The sequence below is a fragment of the Triticum dicoccoides genome, chromosome 3A (assembly GCF_002162155.2).
Source record: "Triticum dicoccoides isolate Atlit2015 ecotype Zavitan chromosome 3A, WEW_v2.0, whole genome shotgun sequence".
NCBI classification, from domain to species: domain Eukaryota; kingdom Viridiplantae; phylum Streptophyta; class Magnoliopsida; order Poales; family Poaceae; genus Triticum; species Triticum dicoccoides.
In genome coordinates, this window is record NC_041384.1 from 401324476 (window position 1) to 401340995 (window position 16520).

Genomic DNA, 16520 nt, shown 5'->3' on the forward strand with positions numbered 1-16520 from the left:
ACAGCCATACGGTGTGATTCCTTCGGTGTAGCTTGAAAATGGGCACACATGTAAACACTAAGCATAGTATCTGGCCAAGATGCACATAGATACAATAAAGAGCCAATCATGGAGCAGTATACCTTTTGATCGAAGTCTATACTATTTTCATCAGTGCATAGATGGCCATTTGTGGGCATAGGGATTTTGACGCCTTTGCAATCTTGCATGCCAAATTTCCTCGATACATCCTTGATGTATTTCTCTTGATATATGAAGATTTCGTTGCACTATTGATGAATTTGAAGACCTAAGAAGAATTTCAATTCTCCCATCATAGACATTTGATATTCCTCACTCATCATATAGGCAAATTCATCACTGTAACGTTGGTTAGTGCAACCAAAGATAATATCATCAACATATATTTGGCACACGAATAATTCATCATCATAGGTTTTGGTGAAAAGTGTTAGGTCAAGTGAACCGGGTTTGAAGCCTTTCTTCATGAGGAATTCCTTCAAGGTATCGTACTACGCCCGAGGGGCCTGCTTGATGCCATAGAGGAGGCTTATTGAGTCTGAAAACTTTGTCAGGATGCTTAGGATCTTCAAAACCTGGGGGTTGAGCAACATATACTTCTTCCTAAAGCTTACCATTGAGGAATGCACTTTTCGCATCCATTTGATATACGATGATATTATGACGGTTAGCATAAGCAAGCAATACGCGAATAGTCTCAACTCTAGCAACAGGAGCAAAAGTTTCATCAAAATCAATTCCTTCAACCTGTGTGTAGCCTTGAGCTACAAGACGAGCCTTATTCCTCACCACAAGGCCATTTTCATCTTGCTTGTTGCGGTAGATCCATTTGGTACTGATGATATTGTGCATGCGAGGGTCTAGTCGCTTGACGAGTTCCCAGACATTGTTGAGCTCTCGTACATCTCCAACGTATCTGTAATTTTTTATGTATTCATGCCATGTTTATAATATTTTTACATGATTTTTGTATGATTTGGTTAGAACTATCTAGGACTGACGCTGTTTTCAGCAGAACTACTATGGTGTTGTTTTTGTGCAGAAATAAAAGTTCTCGAAATGCGTTGAAAATCAACGGAGATTTTTTTCTGGAAAATATAAAAAATACTGGAACAAAGAGTTATCGGAGGGGAGTTCTGTGGGCCCCACGAGGGTGGAGGGTGCGCCCACCCCCCTAGGGCGCACCCCCTGCCTCATGGACTCTCCGTGGGGCCCCCTAACTTGTTCTCGACGCCACCCTCTCCTATGAATCCCCAAACCTCCAGAAAATAACCTAGATCGGGAGTTACGCCGCCGTAAGCCTCTATAGCCACCAAAAACCAATCAGGACCTAGTTCCGGCACCCTGGCGGAGGGGGGATCCATCACCGGTGGCCATCTTCATCATCCCGGCGCTCTCCATGATGAGGAGGGAGTAGTTCACCCTCGGGGCTGAGGGTATGCACTAGTAGCTATGTGTTCGATCTCTCTCTCGTGTTCTTGATATGGCACGATCTTGATGTACTGTGAGATTTGCTATTATAGTTGGATCTTATGATGTTTCTCCCCCTCTATCTCCTTGTGATGAATTGAGTTTTCCCTTTGAAGTTATCTTATCGGATTGAATCTTTAAGGATTTGAGAACACTTGATGTATGTCTTGCATGTGCTTATCTGTGGTGACAATGGGATATTCACATGATCCACTTGATGTGTTTTGGTGATCAACTTGCGAGTTCTGTGACCTTGTGAACTTATGCATAGGGGTTGGCACACGTTTTCGTCTTGACTCTCCGGTAGAAACTTTGGGGCACTCTTTGAAGTTCTTTGTGTTGGTTGAATAGATGAATTTGAGATTATGTGATGCATATCGTATAATCATACCCGCGGATGCTTGAGGTGACATTGGAGTACCTAGGTGACATTAGGATTTTGGTTGATTTGTGTCTTAAGGTGTTATTCTACTACGAACTCTAGGGCTGTTTGTGAAACTTATAGGAATAGCCCAATGGATTGATCGGAAAGAATAACTTTGAGGTGGTTTCGTACCCTGGAATAATCTCTTCGTTTGTTCTCCGCTATTAATGACTTTGGAGTGACTCTTTGTTGCATGCTGAGGGATAGTTATATGATATAATTATGTTATGCTTGTTGAGAGAACTTGCGCTAGTGAAAGTATGAACCCTAGGCCTTGTTTCAACGCATTGCAATACCGTTTTCGCTCACTTTTATCATTAGCTATCTTGCTGTTTTTATATTTTCAGATTACAAAAACCTATATCTACCATACATATTGCACTTGTATCACCATCTCTTCGCCGAACTAGTGCACCTATACAATTTACCATTGTATTGGGTGTGTTGGGGACACAAGAGACTCTTTGTTATTTGGTTGCAGGGTTGTCTGAGAGATACCATCTTCATCCTACACCTCCCGCAGATTGATAAACCTTAGGTCATCCACTTGAGGGAAATTTGCTACTGTCCTACAAACCTCTACACTTGGAGGCCCAACAACATCTACAAGAAGAAGGTTGTGTAGTAGACATCAAGCTCTTTTCTGGCGCCGTTGCCGGGGAGGTGAGTGCTTGAAGGTATATCTTTAGATCTTGTAATCTAATATTTTTGTTTCTTATTTTATCACTAGTTTAGTTTATAAAAGAAAACTACAAAAAATGGAATTGAGGTTGCCTCATATGCTTCATCTTTTAAAATCTTTCATGAAAATGATGGAAAGGAAAATTGTGCCAAAGTGTTAGAAGAAGAATGCATTAAAATGTTTGGCACTCGATCTTTGAATGAATAGCATGATTACAATGTTGTTAGTATGAATTCTTTGAATATCCATGATGCTAATGATATGCAAATCCACAAGCTTGGGGATGCTATGTTTGATGAAGATGATATTTTTAGTCCCCCAAGTTTTATGAGAAAATTTATTATGATGATAGCATGCCTCCTTTTTATGATGATTATGTTGATGAAAGTGGTTTTAGAGAGGTCATGACTTTATTTAGTGATGAATCCACTATTTCGTAAGAGGTTTCAATTGATTATGAGAACAAAGTTGCTATCTATGATGATTATTGTGATGACATGTATGCTATAAAGAACAATGATAACCATGAAACTTGTCATCTTGATTTTAATTTTCAATTGGATTATGCCTCACATGACAGTTATTTTTGTTGAGTTTGCTCCCATTACTATTCATGAGAAGAAATTTGCTTATGTGGAGAGTAGTAAATTTTCTATGCTTGTAGATCATGAAAAGAATGCTTCATGTGATGGTTATATTGTTGAATTTATTCATGATGATATTTAAAATTATTATGAGGGAGGAATATATGCCTGTAGGATTTGCAATAATATCAAGTTTCCTCTCTGTGTGTTAAAAGTTTTGAAGTTATGCTTGTTTTTGTCTTCCTATGCTAGTTGGTTCTTCTTCCCACAAATTGTTTGCTCACAAAATCCCTATGCATAGGAAGTGGGTCAGGCATAAGTGTGTTAGTCATATTCTTCATGATGCTCTCTTTATGTTTCAATTCTTATCTTTTATGTGAGCATCATTGAAATCGTCATGCCTAGCTAAAAAGGCATTAAAGAAAAGCGCTTGTTGGGAGACAACCCAATATTTACCCCTACTGTTTTTGTGTGTCCACATGATTAAGATACTGTAGAAATCATGTTTTATAGCTTTTGTTTCAATAAAGTGCCAAGTAGAACATTTGGGAAGACTTGGGTGAAAGTTAATGTGATCTTGCTGTAAAAAACAAAAATGCTGTAAAAAACAAAAACTTTGCGCTCAGGTAAACAATTATCATTTTTAATAGAAGTGTCATAAAATACTGGTTCTTTTTGCAGAATATTAATAAACAAATTACCTAGGACTTCCTAATTTATCAGGATTTTTGGAGTTACATAAGTATTTGAGAGTTACAGGTTACTACAGACTGTTCTGTTTTTGACAGATTCTGTTTTCGATGCATAGTTTGCTTGTTTTCTACTTTCTATGGCTTATATTTCTTAATATAAATTGTAGAAATGGTATGGTACAGTATGAATCATGTGAGAAAAATTATGAATCTTGTCTTGATAGTACCTAAGTGGTGATTTGCTTTCTTACTAACAGAGCTTACGAGTTTTCTGTTAAGTTTTGTGTTGTGAAGTTTTCAAGTTTTGCGTAAAGATTTGATGGACTATGGAATAAGGAATGGCAAGAGCCTAAGATTGGGGATGCCCAAGGCACCCCAAGGTAATATTCAAGGACAACCAAGTATCTAAGCTTGGGGATGCCCCGGATGACACCCCCTCTTTCGTCTTCGTTCATCGATAAACTTACTTGGAGCTATATTTTTATTCACCACATGATATGTGTTTTGCTTGGAGAGTCATTTTATTTTCTTAGAATTTGCTTTCTGTTATTTAGAGTAATATTTTGCATCTTTTACTTCAATAAAAAGGTCAAGTATAGCCTTTACCATGCTTATTTTGCAAGTCCATATGTTGTTGTTGTTTTAAAAACAGAAAGTTTGCTGTTATGTTTTGAATATTTGTGAATAGTTAGAACATGATAAAATCTTGAAATTTTTACACAATGAGTAACAAAAAATTATCTACAGTGTGGTAATTTTCTATAATTTTTGGAGTTAAATAAGTATGATTCTTCCTGCATTCTTTACAAACTATCCTGTTTAGACAGATTGTTGTTATGATTGCATTGTTTGCATATATTTGCTTGTTTAATGATTCTATTTGATGATAGGAGTATTAAATATACACAGGCATTTAGTAGGAAATATCAAATTATAATATTAGTGATTTTCTACAGTAGAGAATGATAAGGTTTTGCATGGATTTATACTAACTTATCTCACGAGTTCTTGTTGAGTTTTGTGTGGATGAAGTTTTAAAGAATTAGGGAAACCGCGATATGAAAGGATTAAGTAGACACAAAAGCTCAAGCTTGGGGATGCCCAAGGCATCCCTACTTAATATTCCTAGAATTCTCAAGCATCTAAGCATGGGGATGCCCCGGTAGGCATCCCACCTTTCTTCTTCAACAACTATCGGTCATTTTTGGTTGAGCCTAAGTTTTTGCTTCTTCACATGATATGTGTTACCCTTGAAATGCCATTTTATTTTGTTTTGCTTACTGTTTGAATAAAGTACTTAAGATCTGAAATTATTAAATGTTAGAGAGTGTTCACATAGTCACATAATTATTCAACTACTCATTGATCTTCACTTATGTCTTTTGGAGTAGTTTGTCATTTGCTCTAGTGCTTAACTTATATCTTTTTAGAGCACGATGATAATTTTATTTTGAAGAAATTTTTGAACTCACATGCTTCACTTATATCATTTTGAGAGTCTCTAAACAGCATGGTAATTTGCTTTGGTTATGAATTTAGTCCTAATATGATGGGCATCCAAAAGGGATATAATAAGAACTTTCATATAAAGTGCATTGAATATTATGTGAAGTTTGATTCCTTTTGATTGTTTTGAGATATGAGGATGGTAATATTAGAGTCATGCTAGTAGAGTAGTTGTGAATTTGAGATATGCTTGTGTTAAAGTTTGTGATTCCCGTAGCATGCGCGTATGGTGAACCATTATGTGATGAAGTCGGAGCATGATTTATTTTTTTGATTGTCTTCCTTATGAGTGGCGGTCGGGGACGAGCGATGGTCTTTTCCTACCAATCCATCCCCCTAGGAGCATGCGCATAGTACTTCATTTCGATAACTAATAGATTTTTGTAATAAATATGTGAGTTCTTTATGACTAATGTTGAGTCCATGGATTATACGAACTCTCACCCTTCCACCATTACTAGCCTCTCTTGTGTCGCACAACTTTCGCCGGTACCATAACACCCCCCAATACCTTCCTCAAAACAGCCACCATACCTACCTATGATGGCATTTCCATAGCCATTCCAAGATATATTGCCATGCAACTTTCCACCATTCCGTTTATTATGACACGCTCCATCATTGTCATATTGCTCTGCATGATCATGTAGTTGACATCGTATTTGTGGCAAAGCCACCGTTCATAATTCTTTCATACATGTCACTATTGATTCATTGCACATCTCGGTACACCGCTGGAGGCATTCACAAAGAGTCATATTTTGTTCAAAGTATCGAGTTGTAATTCTTGAGTTGTAAGTAAATAAAAGTGTGATGATCATCATTATTAGAGCATTGTCCCAGTGAGGAAAGGATCATGGAGACTATGATTCCCCCACAAGTCAAGATGAGAGTCCAGACGAAAAAGAGGCCAAAAAAAGAGAGGGCCTAAAAAAACAAAAAAATGAGAGAAAAAGAGAGAAGGGGAAATGCTACTATCCTTTTACCACACTTGTGCTTCAAAGTAGCACCATGATCTTCATGATAGAGAGTCTCCTATGTTGTCACTTTCATTTACTAGTGGGAATTTTTCATTATAGAATCTGGCTTGTATATTCCAATGATAGGCTTCCTCAAATGCCCTAGGTCTTCATGAGCAAGAAAGTTGGATGCACACCTGTCGGATTTTGGGTTCCGGCAGACCCTTGAGGTTCGAACACTGGGGTGCGCGCAGAGATCTCTCCCCTACCGATCTACGTCCAATCTCCTCGCGTGATCTAGGCTGGAAACAATGAACAACACAAGGGACACGAGGTTTATACTGGTTCGGGCCACCGTTGTGGTGTAATACCCTACTCCAGTGTGTGGCGTGGTGGATTGCCTCAGGGGCTGATGATGAACAGTACAAGGGAAGAGCAGCCTCACGAGAGGTGTTCTTGAGCTGGTGCGATGAACTGCTTGGGTGAGTTCAGTCGCCTCTCTCTCCCTCTGCTAGGGCTCTATCAGATCTCTAGATGTCTCTCGATCTCTGCCTTCTATCCGATCCCTAGATGTCCCTCTCCCTGTGGTGGCTAGCTCTATTTATAGAGGCCCTGGGCCTCTCCCCAAATAATGAGCGGGAAGGGCACCAACAATTGGCCATTTTGAAGGGGAACATCTAGTACAAGTTATCCTGACCAAAGGTGGTCTTCGGCTGCCAAAAGTACTGGTGATGATGCTGTCTTGGGCTCCATGGTGACCTCCGTCCTGCCGCCCTGTTGGTCTTGGTCTCGTTGCACCAGAATGGTAACCTTTGCCTGATGCCTTGGCTTGTGCTTGCCCCCTTTGCACCAAAGGGGAAACAAGGACACTCCGCAGGCCGGCGCCCTCCTGGTCTTGATCGTCATGGCTTGCATCACAGGATCCTCGCGAGGTGCCCCTGCCTTGATCTCTCTGCCTCCTCGCGAGCCTGCCCGATGAGGCTGCCTCTGAGGAAGCTTTCTGTCGTCCGCCCCGCGAGGCTTGGCCCCTCGCGAGGGTCTTGAGCTTGAGCTGATGAAGATGGGCCACGCTGGGCCCCCACTTGAGCCACGCGGCAGGCCGTAGGCAGGAAAGTCTAGGGACCCCCGTTCCTAGAACGCCGACAGTAGCCCCCGGGCCCAAGGCGCGCCCGGGCTTGGCCTAGCAGGGAAGCAAAGGGGCGAGCGTGAAGTGCTACGTGCCCCAACAGCCTGGGCTTGGGCGCCGCGTGGCGATTGATTGGATGTGGGCGCCTGTGCTTCCCCACGACGCCTCGGCAACTGTCCATCTGACAAAAGAGGTGCCCGGGCCAGACTTACTTGCCTTGTTCTCGTTCGCCTCGCCCCAGATCCCCTTTCCCGCTCTCCTCCTTCTTGCTCCCGAAATCCTCCAGATCTGTCTCAATCCTTCTCATCCGACACGCTATGGTGCCTCGCAAGTCCCCGACCGAGGCCTGGTACTCGCCGGCCCTGGATTCCCCAAACCCGCCGGAGAAGAACCTCGCCCTCACACGCTTGATGACGATGGCGCAGGGCAGCAAGGGGGCGACTGTGCTCAAGGCCGGCTCCGACCAGCTTGAAGGCAAGGGGAGCACCTTCTATCCGCTCTTTGTGAGCGCCATCGTCATCGGTCTGGTGCCTCCTTTCTCTGAGTTCTTCTTTGCTGTTCTCCGCCAGTACAACTTGCAGGCTCTACATCTCCACCCCAACTCTGTTCTTCTCCTGGCGATTTTTGCTTACTACTGTGAGGCTCACGTCGGGGTAAAGCCCTCGGTGGCCTTGTTGCGTCACTATTTTTCCCTCCGGGTTTCTGGTGGCCATATCTCCGCAAATGCGAGCTTCATCGCATACTCCAATTCCAATGCCATCTCGAAGCCTGGGAAGAGGATCAAAGGCTTCTGGAGCAAGTGGGTCATGGTGGACGTCGGGCGCATCCACCCCTGTCTGGTGTTGCCTACGGGGCAGCCCAAGGCTGTCGACGCGTGGTCCCACGCGGAGCTCATCGACCCCCGTGCGAGGGTGGTGCTGAAGAGGATGAACGCGGACCTGAGGCCAAGCAACTTGGGGGCGGCGAAGCTGACCGGGGCCACGCTCCTGAGGGAGTTCTTGGAGCACCGGGTGGCTCCACTCCGGGAGCACTCGCTCCCGTTGTGGAGGCTTGGGGAAGCGGGCGCCGCCTTGCGCCTAAGCTCTGAGGCCCTGACCGACGAGAATCTGGTCGCGGCCCTCCATTCCTTGGTTGGGCGAGACGTGGCGAAGCCGGTGGGCGCCCCCGTGCCCTGTTCCTTCGTGACCACTGGGAGCAGGTGGTGAACGCCATGCCCACCTTCAATTGTGAGGGGCTTGTGCCCGCGGAAGCTCCCGAGGGTCTTACGGCGCTGGCGATGGTGAATGTGTCCTCCGGCAGCTCCAGCGGGAGCGAGGGGGAAGAAGAGGCGGAGGAGGAAGAGTTTGACTCTGAGGCGACTGGCGAGGAGTCGAGGGAGTCTTTTCCTCAGCGCAGGTCCCAGGCCCTATGCTCCATGCCGGACGACGACGAGGCCGGTGCCAAGCGAGGAGGGTGGGACTCTCCCTTGGTCACAAGGAAGGTCAGGTCGGGGCTGGTTCCACCAGGGTCTGAGGCCAGCTCCAGCCCTCCTGACGTGCCCTCTGCTTCCGGGCCTCCCGAGGCTGACCCCAGTTGGAGGCTCTCGGGCTTCAAGTTTGGCCGGATGTTGCTTGAGTCCGTGAGCAACGACCAGTAAGTGCTCGATTCGTGCTTTGCTTGGTTTCTGCCGCCGAGACTTGACGTCCATATTCTTTGTCAGGCTGGCGCCTGCGGCGAAGAGGTTGATAGGGGCTTGTGCGGCCCTGCTTGGGGCGAGTCCATCTGCCGGGGCAACGCCTTCATCCGTTGGGGAGGAAGACTGCGTGGCTCGCGCCTCCCCTGCCCGGTCGTCCTCGCGAGGCCGACTGGGACGCCTCGGCGAGGAGCCAGCGCCCGTGGCCCGCTGACCCCTAGAGTCGACTGTGCTCGATGCTGCAGCCGAGGCAGCCAAGGCCCAGGGGGTTCATTCCTGTCAAGCCGTGATCACGCTGCCGTCCTCTTCGCCTGCTCCGCCGGTTCCCGCTTCTACTGTTCCCTCTACCGCCGTCCTGGACCAGGTCGCCAGCGAACTGAGCCAGGTGCAGGAGGATCTTCTGAGAGCGGACCCTCGCCTAGCGGTCGGGCGCCTGGAGCTAGCTTCTAGCTGGGCCCGTTCTGCTGCCTCCGTCCGAGCAGCGCTGAGCCAGGCTGTGGCGGCCTCCGATGGGGAGAAGCAGGCCGCCAACCAAGCCAAGGCCGCTCACGACACTGCCCTGGGTGACGCTGCGGCTGCCAAGGCTCGCTGCGAGGCGCTGGAGACCGAGCTGCAAGGCCTGCGCGACGAGCTCGCCAAGGAGGTCCACGGCCGCCAAGAGAAAGAGAATGAGATGAAGGCTCAGGAGGCCGCCGTCAAGGACCGGGACGTCGAGCTTGCTGACCGCCACGACCAATTGGAGACGCTGGAGCGGTCGCTGCTGGCGGAGAGGACCGAGCTAGACGCCAAGGCGATGGTCCTGGCGGAGGATCGGGTGGCCTTCGCGAAGATGGAGAAGAAGGCCCGTGCCGCGTTGAAGACGCTTTACGAGAGCGTCTTGGAGGAGCCATTGGCCGGTGCGGAGGACGGCCCCGCCAAGCTGCTTCCCTTCCTGGTCCGTGCGCTTGAAGATGTCGTAGATGGCCTTGGCCCCACGGCCGAGGCCGAGGTGCGTGCCCTGTCTTCTGCGGCGCTAACGCATGTCCTCAGCCACGTCTACCTGCGCGACCCCAACGTGGACTTCGACAGCCTGCTGGAACCCATGAGCGGCGACCTTGCCACCGCTGCCGCTGAGGCCGTGAAAGGCCGAGCTGAAGCTTTGCTGGGGAGGTTCTGCGCCTTCAGCATCTTGCTCGGGCGCGGTGCCGCCAGCTCCGCGGCCCCAGGAGGCGGGGTCGCCTAGCGCGACTCCACCACAGGCGGCGGCGCCACTGGAGAGTGATCCCTTCGCGACTTCTGTCTTGTTTTTATTCCTGCAACATGCACCATTCCTCGCGGAGGCGTTTAAACTTGTGTTTAGCATCGTGAAACAATCTATGGCTTGTAATACTTGCTTTGAATTTCCTGGAATTTGCATTTTTCTCTCCTACTTGCTCGCGCTCTACGTCGGCAGGGTCCGGCCCCGCGCATACCTCACCCGGTGTTAGCCCCGACCGGAAACCAGGACGGGACTAAGGGGTGAGGGGCTACGTGGCAAGTTAGGCTCCTGAGTCGCGATGCTCAGGAGTCCCCCTTGACGCGCAAGCAACATGTAGGAAAGGGGGGGAATAAGGAGTGGATTGGTCGTTTTGCATTGGCAGGGCCCGGCCCCGCGCATACCTCACCCAGCGTTAGCCCCGACCGGAAACCAGGACGGGACTAAGGAGTGAGGGGCTACGGGGCAAGTTAGGCTCCTGAGTCGCGATGCTCAGGAGTCCCCCTTGACGTTCAAACGGCTTTCCATACCCTGGCTCCGCTCAGGGAGGGGCGCGTGATGACCAGGTCCGAGGGACCTGGCTGGGTGGCGTGCGCTCGGGCAAGGCCCGGGCGTAGCCCCCGTGTCCAGCCCCCTCGCGCGGCGCTCCCGAGGGGAGGTGTTGCGATGGTGCCGGACACTGAGCTCTGGGCTCCCTGAGGTTGGTACGACCGTAGGCCGCCCTCAGTTGTTTATCACCAGCGTGGAGCATAGCTCTTTCGTATGTGTACAGGCATAGCCGCTCCTCGGCAGTGTTGTCAGCCAGCGCGGAGCATGGTGCTTCCACTGGTACGTGGGAGGGGGCTCCCCTCCGGGAGGAGCCCCCGGGGCGTGTACAGCCCCGCCCTGACATGTGGCCGGCACGGTAGGGCTAGGAGAGGTGTATCTGGGCACTCGTGAGCCAGCGTGGGACTCACGAGGCCCTACCTCGAGGCGGGTTGCACCTGGCTCTGGGCCTTTATCAATGGTGTGTTCCTACAGGGTGGTTAGAATGCAAATGCTCTACGTCCTCAGGTCCCGGCCCTCGAGCGAGCTCAGTCGCCGCTAGTATGACAGGTCGCAATGCCGTGGGTCAAGGCCAGGGGGTGAGGGCTGGAGAGCCAGTAGGAGCCCATGATTCGCGATGCTCAGGTACCCCCCTTTTAACGTGCAAGCGCTTTGCATGAAAGCGGAGAAATCTGCGATAAGCAGCAGGTGACAATTAAGCGCAAAAGAGAAAATTCATTTTAAGTAGATGCGAGAAAAGAAAACACCGCTGGGCCAGTCCCGAGCAGCTCGGGGATGATGCAGCCTGAGGGGCGCCCCCAACAAGGTAAGTAAAGAGCATAAGCAAAACGGATACATGCCGCAGGGACGGACCCACGCGACCTAGGAATGATGCGGCCCTGTGGGCGCTCCCAGCTGAAAACGGAACTTAGAAAGATGTCACCTGGTGCCGTTTAAGATGAAGTGATGTTGAAGAAGTGGGCAATGCACGATGATGACGCCGACCCTCATGAGCCCCCAGGCCCAGGAGCCTCGAGAGGCTCCGGAGGTGCAGGTGGTTCTCCGAGGGCCATCTCCATCTCCGCCAGGACCGCACAATGCCTGACCTCCTGGGCCTCCAGAATGCTCCTCAGCAGGCGCTGATGAGCGGCGACCGCGTTCGGCAGGCCGAAAGGCATGCGAACGTAGCTGTGAGGTGGACCCTCGCAATGCCCCACGCGCGAAGGCCAGAGGCACTCCTGAGACGCGGCTCGGTTGAGCCCTGGCATGTCAACGCAGACGCGCAACCCACCATCCTCGCCTGGATGTGGGGCTACAGTGGGCAAGCGGCGGCTGCCGTGCGTGACTCTCGACTCCTGTAGCTCCTGGGTGTTTCTTGTGATGAACTCCTGAGGGTTTGGTCTTCCTTGACTTGTACCTTCCTGACGGAAACGTGCCTGGAAGCACCCCTCCAAGTGGTGCCCGAGCGCCTCCCTCGCAACCTTGGCAAGGTCGGTGGCTCTCCAAGAAAGAGCCCCTGAGCCCTGCCTGAGGAGGGCGCCGGGCGCGCCTTCCTATGCGAGAGAGGGTGGCGCTCCCTGATTGGGCGCAGATCCTGACACAACACCTCCGGAGGCGCTTGCCTCCTTATGGCTTGGGCCAGGCGAAACCTTCTTCTTCTTAAGGGTCGCCTCGGGAAGTCTTCCGTTCCTGTGGTCCGGGTCTTTGATTGCTGCAGCTTGGAACACGCGCTCAAGTGAACACACTGCGTCCCTTTCTTCACAGGGTATGGTGATGACTCCACCGCTTCCTAGAATCTTGAGGACATTGTATCCATGATGAGTCACTGCCATGAACTTGGCTAGGGCTGGGTACCCGAGCATGGCGTTGTATGATAGACGAATGTGGGCGACGTCGAAGTCGATGAGCTCGGTGCGGTAGTTGTTGCGCTGCCCGAAGGTGACTAGAAGGCGAACCTGCCCTATTGGAACAGTGGAACCATCAGTGACTCCTGAGAAGGGCTTGGTTGGCTGAAGCTGATCGTATGACAATTGGAGACTGTCGAACGTCTCGACGGATAGGATGTTGAGTCCTGCTCCGCCGTCAATGAGGGTCCTGGTGACCTGCATGTTGCTGATGACCGGGGAGCAAAGCATCGGGAGGACTCCGGCCGTTGCCGCACACTTGAGCTGATCCGCCGAGCTGAACGTGATAGTGCATGCAGACCACCTGAGAGGGCGTGTGGCCTCAAGCTTGGGGAGGACTGCATTCACCTCGCGAGCAAACTGCTTGAAGATGCGCTGTGAGGCTGGGGCCTGCGCGCCACCCAAGTTGCAAGCGATTGCTCGCGGCTCCTGGAAGCCCCCAGCCCCCTCGTCTTGATGTTGGCCTTCGTTCCCCTTGGCGATGGCGGCAGAGGAGGAAGGCCTGCGTTTCCATGCGGGCGATTCTCACGAGGCTGATCCCCCCAGCCTCCCTCGCGAGGCTGGTCCTGCCAACGATCCTCGCGAGGTCGGTCACGCCACCCTTGGCGAGGGCCACGGTCTTCCCATCGTCCGCCACCTCTTCCTCCTCCTCGGCCATAGCCCCTGTCGTTGCGCTCAGGGCATCGGCTGACACATCCATCTCTCACGGCCCTGAGCTCTTCACATTCGTTGGTGTTGTGGGTGTGGAGGTTGTGGTACACGCAGTACCGGCTGCCCTTGGATGACTCAGGCTGATCCCTGCCTCGCTTGGTGTCTGGTTCCGCTGCAAGCACGGCAGCCCCCTTGCGCTTCACGTCCTTGGCCTTGGGCTTCTTCTCTTCTGGGTCGGCAGCCGGGAGTTCGAGGAGGGAAAGGCGCCCTTCCTCTGCCCTGGCGCACTTGGTCGCCAAGTTGAATAGCTCCATGGATGTGCACAGGTCTTCATGGATTCTAGCTCCTCCTTCATCTTGATGTCGCCTACGCCATTGGAGAAGGCCGAGATGATGGCTTCTTCAGTCACCTTGGGGATCTTAAGGCGAGCGTTGTTGAAGCGCTGGATGTATTTCTGCAGGGTTTCCCCTTGCTGCTGCTTGATGCGGCGCAGATCGCTCACGGCCGGGGGCCGGTCGCGAGTGCCCTGGAAGTTGGTGATGAAGCGAGTGCGCATCTTGTCCCAGGAGAAGATTGTGCCAGGAGCCAGGTTCAGGAGCCAGGTGCGGGCCTGTCCTTGAGCACCATGGGGAACCAGTTCGCCATGACCCTTTCGTTTCCGTTGTTGGCTTCGATGCATAGCTCGTAGAGCTGTAGGAACTCCGCGGGGTCCATCGTGCCATCGTAGCGACGGGGCAGGCCAGGCTTGAACTTGCCTAGCCATGCGACACCGCGTAGCACGGGGGTGAGGGCACGGCAGCCTGCTGTGGCCACCAGCGCCTTTTGCTAGTGCTGGGCTTGTTCCTGGGGATTACCGTGTGTCGCCGCTTGGAGTAGTGCGGGGTCTTGGCGTGGAGGTGCAGGGACATGATCTTGCCGCGCCGGCGCTGGGAGCGCGCGAGCACCTTCTTGGGGACAAGGGATCTCTTGGCAGCTCCTTTCTTGCTATGCAGGCGCCGGACGCGGAGGGTCTCGCCCTGGGGCTGCGCGCCTTGGAGCCAGGGCGCCTTCTTGGGGAGGAGGTGGTGGAGGCACCTCTTGCGCAGAATGGAGGGCGAGGCAGCGAGAAGGACGACAAGGGGGAGCCCCCTACGGTGCTGATGAGCTCGGTGATGCGGGCGAGCCAGTCCTCATAGAGGTCGTCGACGGGGCGGTAGTGCAAGAGCTCTCTTGCCAGGAGCAGCGTGGTGTGCACGTCCGTGGGGGCGCGATGGGCGTGGGACGATGAAGCGGCTGGAGTCAGTGACGGTGTAGCGGTGCGGCCCTCCCGCCGTACCGAAGGATGCTAGGACGAGGCCTGCTGCTCGTTCCCCGTTGGGCCGGTGGCGGCGTTGGCGGCCGGCGACGAGGAATGATGAGGGCGACCGCCGACGGGCGCCGTCTGGGCAACGCGGGTGGCGAGAGCAACCCGGCGCTCGACGCGAGCCCGACGGGCGTCAGCCATGGACACGACGGAAGATCACACGCGAACAGCAGAAGAAAGATTCCGGCACACCCCTACCTGGCGCGCCAAATGTCGGATTTCGGGTTCCGGCCGACCCTTGAGGTTTGAACACTGGGGTGCGCGCGGAGATCTCTCCCTTACCGATCTACGTCCAATCTCCTCGCGTCATCTAGGCTGGAAACAACGAACAACACAAGGGACACGAGGTTTATACAGGTTCGGGCCACCGTTGTGGTGTAATACCCTACTCCAGTGTGTGGCATGGTGGATTGCCTCAGCGGCTGATGATGAACAGTACAAGGGAAGAACAGCCTCACGAGAGGTGTTCTTGAGCTGGTGCGATGAACTGCTTGGGTGAGTTCAGTCGCCTCTCTCTCTCTCTCTGCTAGGGCTCTATCAGATCTCTAGATGTCTCTCGATCTTTGCCTTCTGTCCGATCCCTAGATGGCCCTCTCCTTGTGGTGGCTAGCTCTATTTATAGAGGCCCTAGGCCTCTCCCCAAATAATGAGCGGGAAGGGCGCCAACAATTGGCCATTTTGAAGGGGAACATCTAGTACAAGTTATCCTGACCAAAGGTGGTCTTCGGCTGCCAAAAGTACTGGTGATGACATTGTCTTGGGCTCCACGGTGACCTTCGTCCTCCCACTCTGTTGGTCTTGGTCTTGTTGCACCGTAATGGTAACCTTTGCCCGATGCCTTGGCCTGTGCTTGCCCCCTTTGCACCAAAGGGGAAACAAGGACACTGTGCAGGTCGGCGCCTGCCTGGACTCGATCGTCATGGCTTATGTCACGGGCTCCTCGTGAGGTGCCCCTGCCTTGATCTCTCTGCCTCCTCGCGAGCATGCCTGATGAGGCTGCCTCTGAGGAAGCTTTCTGGCGTCCGCCCTGCGAGGCTTGGCCCCTCGCGAGGGTCTTGAGCTTGAGCTGATGAAGATGGGCCGCGCTGGACCCCCACTTGAGCCACGCCGCAGGCGGCAGGCAGGCAAGTCTGGGGACCCCCGTTCCCAGAACGCAGACAACACCCACTTAGTTTTGTTTTTGAGCTTTCATACACTTATAGCTCTAGTGCATCCATTGCATGGCAATCCCTACTCACTAACATTGATATCTATTGATGGGCATCTCCATAGCCCGTTGATACGCCTAGTTGATGTGAGACTATCTCCTTCTTTTTGTCTTCTCCACAACCACCTTCTATTCCACCTATAGTGCTATGTCCATGGCTCACGCTCATGTATTGCGTGAAAGTTGAAAAGGTTTGAGAACATCAAAAGTATGAAACAATTGCTTGGCTTGTCATCGGGGCTGTGCATGATTTGAATATTTTGTGTGATGAAGATGGAGCATAGCCCGACTATATGATTTTGTAGGGATGAACTTTCTTTGGCCATGTTATTTTGAGGAGACATGATTACTTTTTAGTATGCCTGAAGTATTATTATTTTTATGTCAACATTAAACTTTTGTTTTGAATCTTATGGATCTGAATATTCTAGCTACAATAGAGAAGATTACATTGATGAATATGTTAGGTAGCATTCCACATCAAAAATTCCGTTTTTATCATTTACCTACTCGAGGATGAG